We start from the raw sequence: 10,160 nt of genomic DNA, 5'->3' as shown, positions 1-10,160 counted from the left end.
TGATGTTTTGATAGCCATTAGACTCGACATAGACGGCTATGGCGATTAGGATCAAGATTTGTATTCTGGAAAATCCATGCTTAAACAGTTTACAAACTAGGTTATTTAGACTGACTGTTCGCCGGCCGGCGAACATCCGATGGTGAAACTATAGACTAAGATTGATAAACGGCAATACGAAGAAGACATAGAGTCAAAAATCAAACCAAATGGTCATCGGAAGGTCGCCGGAGAAAGGCTCAAAGTCGCGGCCTCGAGAACGTTTAACACTGAATAGTGCCCACCAAGTGTTTGTGAAAATGCCTAAATGAAGAGAACATCAAAACGACGCCGTTTTTGGCTTTGGCCTCGCCGGAGAAGACGGCCGGCGAAGCCTGGTTCGGCCAAGTTGAACCGGGTCGAATCGGGCCGGTCCGGTTCGACTCCTGGCGGGAAAGATATAAAAAATTCAAAAAATAATAAAATAATAAAAAACATAGAAAACAGAAAAAATATAAAAAAATATATCAAAAAAAATTTAGAAATTCGAAAAATTCAGAAAATTCACAAAAAAAAAATTAGAAAATTCATAAAAATTTCAAAAATTCAGAAAATTCAGAAAATACAAATAAAAAATGTAAAAAAAATTGGAAAATCAATAAAAAATTGAAAAATTCATAACATTTTTTTCAGAAAATAAAAAAAAATCAATTCTCGGTTTTAATAAATTTTTCCAAAAAAAAAAATTAAAAATTTTGAAAATTCACAGAATGATCCAAAAACAACGTGGTCAACCACAAAAAGTGAAATTTGAATTTTTGGAAGTGCCCAAGTGGCATTTTTAGAAAATTCCAAATTCAGGAATTATAACCCCTAAAAAACCCTAAAACCCTGAAAAAAATGTGAATCATGAAATGAATAAGCTTTTAGAGCTTCATTAGGGTTTGAATGTTTCGATTGATTTTCGTTTTAGAGACCACTTATGATTGATTGACTTGATTGACTTTGATTGTGCATTTAATACTTGTTTAGTCTCTCCTGTGATTAGAACGGATAGGATTAATGGGTAAGCCTCAGAAATTCGCATGACACGCTAGACATCATATCGTTCTTAGGTACCGAAAGGGTGTTAGGGATCTCGATTCGAGATCAATAACGTAACCAAGTCCCCGTACTCAGAATATCTGGTTCGTAGAATCGTGGTATTTCTCTCGTACCTCGATTAAGTTTCTAGTCTACCTACCAATAATGACTAGTGGTGACTCCAAAATCAAAAACCTAGACAAAATAAGAAATTACCTTCAACTGTCACGTGAGGTATGGTCTGGGAGAGACCCTTACACGGAAATACCTCCTTAGCGCGCAAATCTCGAAAGCCCCAAAAGCGCGGCGCGACAGGGTGGCATGGGGAAGACTACGCTATTGGAAGCAGTTAACGAGAAACTCAAGAACGGGAAGAGATGGTTCCCCTTGGTCGCCAAAGCGAAAAGTGTCGCGGACTCCAAACTTGAAGAAAATCCAAGACGATATCGCTTATGCCTTCAGTCTAAATTTAAAGGACGAGCCCAGCAAAGTCGGAAGAAGAAATCTTATGTCAAGAATTATAGATGGATCCGGTGAGAAGGTTCTCATAATATTGGACGATTTGTGAAAAGAACTTGATCTGAGGGCAGTCGGAATTCCTTCAGGAGACAAAAGCAAGGGATGGTGGGTGTCGCTCACATCGAGATATAAAGATGTGCTGCAGCAAAAGATGCGTGCCTCTCCCATATTTCATCTTAAAGGTTCAAAGGACGACAAAGCTTTCAGGCTATTTGAAATGACGGTTGGGGCAGGCTCAAGGATGACGAGGAATTGAAAGCAATAGCGCCTCAAGTGGTCAAGAGGCGTGCAAGTTTGCCTCTTCTTATTCTCTCTCTCATAATGAGTGTGAAATTCCACATCCGGGAGCGCATTTAAAGCACGTGCAAGGCTCGTGCAAAGCTTGTGCAAACGCATCTTCAAGCAGATCAAGTTTCCGGTTTGAGGGAAATGACCGTTGTTGAATTTCGCGTTATTTTAATTGTAGTAATGTTTATGAATATCCCACATTGAAGAGAAAAGTGTTGGTCTTCTCTGGTTCTTTTTGTAGGAGTTATGCATGTGGTTTTCTTGCATAAGAATTAGAGTTTCCGAAAGAGGGGGAGTCGTTCGTTGAAGTATATCGAAGCTAAATCCATATGCTTATGTTTGGTCTGCATCAGATTCAAGAACAGTCTTTGAGTCACTTGAATTCTAATGCCGTTTGGCTATGGATTCGGCAGAGACCTCGCCTTCAAGAGATTCAGATCGTTGTCGTGGCTGTTGTGATGGTTAATCTTCAGCTGGTAGTACTTGGTTTTGCAATGTTAAGCGTAAGTACGATGAGCTACAAGGTAATAGAAGATACTTGGATCCCGGGGTTGAGCATGATAAAAACAGTATGGTCATTGTTTTTGAAGATCAGTGTTTCAAAAGAAAAGATATAAAAAATTATGCGGACCATGGTTTGGAAGATCAGCTAAAGAAAAGATAACAATGATGATCATAACTGTGAGAGAGACACACTTGTGCAGTTGTGCTGCATTGGCACCATCGTATTTATAAATGTGTTCATAATTTATAATTATATTTGTGGTGAGGCCACAAGTGGAAAATTCGTTCTTCCACCGCATCAGATAGATCGATAAATGATTAGGTCAAATTGTCAAATTGTTCATATCTATGATATGACGAATAACTTTAATGAGCAAGTTAGTTTACCAAGCTTGGAGGAGTTAATACTTGACTCAGTAGGATCCTTCAAAAGGATATGGCAGGGTGAACTTCTTATAAGTTCCTTTTGCAAATTAGCCACCCTCACCCTTGATGATTGTTCCGACCTACTCGACGGTTTCCCTTTGACATTGATAGGGAGATTGCACAACCTGAAAAAAGTAAATGTCTTTGATTGTCCCTCCCTGGAATCGTTGTTTGATTGTCGATCCCTCGATTCAGATACTAAACAAAAAATTGTATTTCTCCCCAAATTGGAACAAGTGGTGGGGAGTGGAGCCGGAAGCCTGAGACACGTGGTGAAGAGCGACTCTCAAACGGTTTTGGGTTTTCCTAATCTAGAAAATGTCATGGTTAAAAAATTTCTCCGACCTAAGATACATCTTCCCCAATTTTACAGCCAAAACTCTAGAGAAACTCGAGAGGCTATGCATTGGCAATCGCGAACAGATGAAGAAAGTGGTTCCCGAGGAAAAAGGTAGTCGAACAACGGCAGTAGTGATGAGTTTCCCTTCTTTAAGAATTCTAAATATTTTTTGCAATATCGTAACTCTAAATCATTCATCCAAAGTCCTGCAGGTGCCGAGAGACTGTGAGGTGAGATGGTCGAAGAGAATGATGAATCGCCCCAACCGTTGTTCAATGAGATGGTTTGTTCTTTCTCTTGTATGATAATCTATGTTCTTGCTTTATTATGTTTTAAAATGAACAATGTCAACCTTTATTGACATTTCCCAATATAACAAGTCTAGAAATTAAAGGCGTTCAATGCAAAGAGCTATGGAACAATCGAATTCCCGATGATTCCTTTTGCAAATTGAAATTTCTTGAATTGGAAGAACGTGATTTTCTCTTATGTTTTTCCCCATCCAACATGTGGAAGAGGTCACAGCGCTGTCTCAAGATCCTACCAGTGATTTCATGTCATTCAATCGAGATAATATACGAAGGTCATGGGACGGATACTATGCATGGTTAAATTGAGGAGATTGGTTTTGCGCGATCTCGAAAAATTGAGGCACATTTGGTGTTGGAAAACATATGCTCCTTCGAATTGTAGAAGAAAAGAAACTTCAACTTCAAACGGGATGAACAATGAAGTCAAACTTTGAGGCGTGATATCACTTTCTTTAAGGAATTATTTACCCCACGAAGTTACTAACGGTCATCGGCAAAGTTCCTCCAGGATACAACAAAATTTCAATTGAGAATACCGAATACAATTTTGGTATATCTCCAAGGTCTCTCTAGGAAAACAATTAGAAAGAATGTCTGTAGTTTTTCGGAATGAAAAAATGTCTAAAAATCCGAATGAAGAGACTTAATATTCAACCATGTAAAAACTGACTCACTAATCACACCCTTTCGAACAAAAGCGTCCCTTCATAAAAAAGATGTATAGTGAATTGGTACGAAATCAAAACTCACGTTGAAAAAAGATATATGAAAATTCGGAATAAAATAATAATAAAATAAAAGAATAATATTTTTTAGTTATTATTATTTTTTAATCATTTTTATTAATCCGAATTTTATAAATTCTGAAAAATAATCTTTGAACAAATACAACCTTTCAACGTTGAAGGAGTTATGTCCGAAAAGACATAACCTTCCAAAGGTGAAGTAGTTATGTCCGAAGGGACACAATTCTTCCAAAGGTTGTAAGAACGCCTAATAACCGTTAGGCTAAATAAGAAATTTCGAAATTAATTAATAAAAAAATAACCGCAACTCTATTGTGAGCAGACACACTGTTTCAATAGGATAAAATCGTTATTTTATAATAATAAATTTAAAATTTAATAAATAAAAATAATAAACGAGGATTAGTGCTAATTATCATCCGCGAGCGCGCCAAGTGCTAAGTGCTAAGTCCGCCTAATAATTGTACACCCGCACGCGGGTATTGAGAAGTCTAGTCCACACCCCATTGTCTTCACTTTAACAAGGAAGAAGACACTCACACATATAAAGTGGCCCACCTTCTCAAAACTTTCTTATGTGGGACAAAGGAAAAAGTATTATTTTGTTTGTTTTACAAACAAACAACCAACATTTGGCAGTTTGATGTTCTCCCAAATGTCCCGTTCCCAAACTTGAGATACGTAGTGGCTGAGGTGCTCCTGTTTGGAAATGCTTTTCACAACCTTCACGGCGAAACTTAACGGGCAAGTGAAAGAGTTGGTGGTGGAGTCATGTGAAGATATGAAACTAATTGCTGGCCATGAACAATGTGAAGAAGTTACTGGTACGACAATCATAAAAAGTGCGAAATTTCGGGAGTGCATTGAAAGCCCTTGCAAACCTCGTACAAGGCTCGTGCTAAGCTCGTGCATGGCTCGTGTAAAGCTCGTGCATGGCTCGTGCATGGCTCGTGTGAACGCATCTTTGAGCAGATCTGAGTTTCCGGTTTGAGGGAAAATGGCAATCGTTGAATTTTGTGTTTTTTTAATCATAGTAATGTTTGTGAATATCCTACATTGAGGAGAAAAGTTCTGGTCTTCTCCTGGTCTTTTTGTAGGAGTTATGTGCGTGGCTTTCTTGAGTTACCGCCATGGATAAACACATTGATAAAAATAGAGGAGTCAAATATAGAAACCATAGTGAAGTTGAGTTACCACCATTTGAAGAGTGAGGATGCCAAGTCCTTGTTCTTGCTTTGTGGTCTTATCAGGGGGACCATTCAAGTCGAAACTCTGCTGATACTAGGCATGGGTTTGGGCTTGTTTGAGGAATTCAAAAAGACGATACAAGATTCAAGAGATAGATTGAATACTACACTAAATAAACTCCGTTTCCCTTGTTTGTTGCTGGATGATGGCGATAACAAGGACAATGTGACCATACATGATCTTTACAGTGAGGTGGTCGTCTCAACTCCATTTGGGGGTCATAATTGCTTTAAGATGAACAACTATTATGGTTCATGGTCAAAGGAAAAGCTTGAGAAATTTTGGGCAATATGTCTAGTTAATGTTGGTAGTGATAGGCTTGCTGAAGTAATGCGGTGTGGGTTTCCCAACTTGAAGATACTCATGTTGTCTCAACTAGAAAACTGGTACGGGATACCTGCACACCCACATGATGTGGGAGATTGTTGTAGACTAGATTTCGCACACATGAAGGAGCTCTGAGTCCTATATCTTTGCTCCATGAATATCACCATTGCCTCCATCAATCGAAATTTGTGGGAACGTCCGATTGTTATACTTAGACAATTGCAATGTGGAGGATGTGGCAATTCTTGGCAAGCTCAAAGCATTGCAGATTCTTAGCTTCACAAAGGTGTGCCATTTTAGGCTGCCTAAATAAATCGGGGAACTCACAAACATAAGATTGTTGAATCTAAGCAACTACCACTGGCTTAAGATAATCAAGCCTGGTGTCCTAAAATGCTTAATCAATTTGGAAGAGTTACACATGAAGGGAAGCTTTGATTGGATGGGCAATGAGGAAATTCAGTCAAAATCGTGTAATGCTAGGCTTGCCGAGTTAAAGAGCTTGACAAAGCTAATCACTCTGCAAATATTTATTTTTGATCCCACCACACTTTTTAAGGATGATGACTTGCCATTTGGTAACCTGATCAAATTTTGGATCAACATAGGAAATGTTGACGGGGAGGGAATTTTGAAGGTTTGAGAGCCATGAAGCTCAAATTGAAAGGGTGCAATAGTAAAACGGGTTTAGAAAACTCTGCAGAAGACTCAATACTTGCATTTGGATGGATTGAGAGAGTTCAAGAAGAGGGTTCACGAGTTGTGCATTCGAGGATTCCTGCAACTGAAGCATCTCGACATTCAGAACAACCCCTTAATCAAGTACATTGCTAGTTTATCCGATGACCTCTTTACGATATTAGAGTCTTTGTTTCTAAAAAATCTTATTAATCTGGAGAAGATATGTCATGGGCCTGTCGCCCGAAGGTGCTTCGGCAAATTGAAAGTTGTAAGTGTCAGAAAGTGCAACCAATTGAAAAACCAGTGGTGTCTTTAAAAAAAGTGAAGACTTGTACAGCTGGAAGAGATTGAAGTATGGGAATGTGACTCAATGAGAGTCATTATCACAGATGATGCAAGAGAGGATCTAGTTGCCGCCGATGACATAGTTGAGGTTCCTAATGTACGTCGTTTATAATTAGGTGAGTTACCAAATATGATGAGCTTCTACGGTGGAGCTGAAATCACATCAGAGGGTGCTCTAATTCAGGCAACTTATTCATTTTCTCCATGTGTCAGTTTGTCTTATTGAATGTGTATAAGTTTTCTTAATTCGTAATCTTGCAAACGCTACCTAGATCATATCATTAGTGGAGGGTTTAAGATAAGATGAAATTGGTGTTCACCGAACATAAGTGCATATTGCATTAAACATTTATTGTTTGTACAATTGATTCACAAATAGAAAATCCTCTCAAATAAAACAAAGACCGTACATTTTAATTCACAGTCAATTATAGCTAGAGGGAAGCCTCTTTCTACTACTGATTTCTAACTAAGACTAATTTATTACTCATTTGACATTTTAAATGAGAAGAAAACATAGTGCACCGAACGAATGAATGTGAGAATGATTCTCGACGGAATGAACGAAATTTGATAATTTGAAAATGAAGAAAGCAACATCTAGAGATTAAATAAATGGAAGGTGTTCGAAGAGCCACGTTACAAAGAAAGTCCACAAATTTTATGTCCCACATACATGGAAGTTGCAATTGATTCCAACGCGTTATGTCAATGTCACGATGTCGATGTCATTATGCTTTTGTCATTTATTTCGTCAGCTATTTCGGGGATATTTCATTTTCCATCCTTTCGGGCACAATGGTATATCTTAACGTGATCAATTGAGTTTTAAATATTTAAGAGACACAACGAGCCAATTCATCTATTCTTGGTCCATTCGTTGTGCAATTGTGCTGCATTGGCAGCGTCATATTTATAAATGTGTTCACAATTTATGACTATATTTGTAGTGAGACCATCAGTGGAAAATTCATTTTTCAACCGCATCAGATAGATCGATAAAGAATTAGGTCAAATTGTTCATATCTATGATTTGACGCATAATTCTTATGAGCATGTTAGTTTAGCAAGCTTGGAGGAGTTAATGCTTGACTCAGTAGGGTCCTTCAAAAGGATATGGCATGGTGAACTTCCCATAAGTTCCTTTTGCAAATTAGCCACCCTCACCCTTGAAAATTATTCCAACCTACTCTATGTCTACCCTTGACATTCATAGAGAGATTGCACAACCTGGAAAGGTCAATGTCTTCAATTGTCCCTCCCTGGAATCATTGTTCAATTGTGAGTCCCTCGATTCAAATACTGAATAAAAAATTGTACAGCTCCCTAAATTGGAACAAATGGTGGTGAGTGGAGCAAGAACACGTGGTGAAGAGAGACTCCCAAACGGTTTTGGGTTTTCCTAATCTAAAAAATGTCATGGTTAAAAAATTGCTGCGACCTAACATACCTCTTCCTCAATTTTTAAAGCCAAAACTCGAGAGGCCATACATTGGCAATTGCGAACAGATGAAGGAATTGGTTCCTGAGCTCGATATCGAATGGGAAGAGAGAGCAACTCATACCTAAACTAAGGTAAAAGCATGAAGTGAGCAAGTGCAATATCAAGTGGGGAGAGAGAGAGAGAGTGAAGAAAAAGTCATAAAAGTGGGTTGGATTTAAATAAGTTGTGAACCTATTTAACACATATATTAAACTCATTTATGACCCATAGAATTGGATTTAAATTCATTTATAACCCATTTACTAAATATATCTAACCCGTATAACAACCTAGCTCATCAAATATGGGTTAAGAATTGATTTGTAATCGATTTTGATAGGTTTAGGTGATTGAAATTGTCCCTGAAGATACTAGTCATCAACTGCCATAACCCTCTAACCAAAGAAAGGTCCTGATGGGCCCTTCCGCTTCCAGATTACTTCCCATAACTTCAATGGCGGTCTTGGGCTACGATCCCTTAGATAGACACAAAACTACTGTTTTCTCCTTGCAGACAATGTCCCCATCAATCAGGTGGAGCTTCTTCTTATCATCTGGTTCCCACCTTAAGGAACTTCTGCAAATTTTCCCCGCCTTATTGCAAGTTTCTTGGGGTAGCTTCGTAGATTGCATAGCATGTGCAGGCATTGAAAGTTGCACTTGATGCACCTTGGAACATGCATGTAACAACATCCCCAACTTTATCCCACTGACTGTGGTAGAGAAATGCCTGAGAGCCCTCATAAGTGCCCAGATCAGACACAGCTCGGCAGATTTTGTTAATAAGTTGCTCATTGACATCCAAGGCTAGGGCTTTCAGGCAGCAATTTGTACGAATATTGAGGGTTTTTTCCAAGTTGTCGAAGCAAAAGAGAAATGGGTTCACTGCACGAGATATTTCCATGCAGAAATCTGCGAGATCCTGTAGAGATGGATGAGTCTCCTCTTGCCTTTTCAAGATCAAAGACCGCCCTTTAATCAACTTTTCAGCACCATAATTGCCTAGTATACCTTTTTCCTTCTCATATGGCCCAGGTGCATGATCCTCAACCTAACACTCACCTTCTTTGTTTCCTTTTTGATCCATACGTCACTTTTCTTACGCGCCTTTTTGATGGAGCGGTTTGAGTAAGTACAGTCTATATACAAGTATTCAAATTGGAGCTAGCAACAACCATCTAGTTATATAGAATTAGGCCGGTACACTAGTACCGATTTTCTTTCTAGAAAAATCACAAAATTCATCATAAGTTTCACTTATCGACATTTCGTACCTCCTATACGTCGAAATCTTGTACATCACACTCCGATGTTTTGGCAAAAAAGAGAAAAACTATGTGTTTGACAGCATTTCGGGAACAGTTTTTGAACAAAAATTGTAGAAACTTTTCTCAAAATTAATACTAATAAACTGAAGACAACTTTTTGGTACTTTCAGATCTTTTAATCGAAATGCATCAATGATTAGAGATTCATGTTTGTTGGATGGTATTAGGCCAAGTAGAAAAAATTGCTTGTGATTCTCAACTTCGATGGCAGTCCTACTTTGCTTCCGTCTGCTAGCCGACGATATCTTGTTTCCACTCAAAAATGAATAAGAGACAAACATTTTCTTGTAATTTTAATGAAATATAAACATTTATTCTCTATTTTTATTCTTAAGTAGTATTTTCATTGTCACTCACCAACGGCGTCGTGATTGCACAAATCGAGAAAATAAGAGGACTTAGTTGTACAAATTAAAACTTAGAGGATGAAATTGCACAAATGAAAAAAGTTAGCCTCCTCCTCATCCCCATTTCGCCCCTCCCCCTGCCGCCACTAGCGGACTCGCGTGGAACATGTTGATGTCGGCATGAAATCTGAGAATGGAGGATGGT

General features: G+C 38.4%; 2 pseudogenes; both read left to right on the top strand.

Moving 5' to 3' along the window:
- Window positions 1-2,726: 2,726 nt before the first annotated feature.
- On the top strand, window positions 2,727-5,187 carry LOC115678603 (uncharacterized; annotated as a pseudogene).
- A 704-nt stretch (window positions 5,188-5,891) lies between these two features.
- Window positions 5,892-7,023, top strand: LOC130139078 (uncharacterized; annotated as a pseudogene).
- The last annotated feature ends 3,137 nt before the right edge of the window (window positions 7,024-10,160 follow it).

Source organism: Syzygium oleosum, unplaced genomic scaffold (genome assembly GCF_021117445.2).
Source record: "Syzygium oleosum isolate NSW1041296 unplaced genomic scaffold, Sole_v2.1 Sole_v2.10, whole genome shotgun sequence".
Classification (NCBI taxonomy): domain Eukaryota; kingdom Viridiplantae; phylum Streptophyta; class Magnoliopsida; order Myrtales; family Myrtaceae; genus Syzygium; species Syzygium oleosum.
Note: the sequence above shows the minus strand (reverse complement) of the source record. Positions and strands in the feature narration are given on the sequence as shown.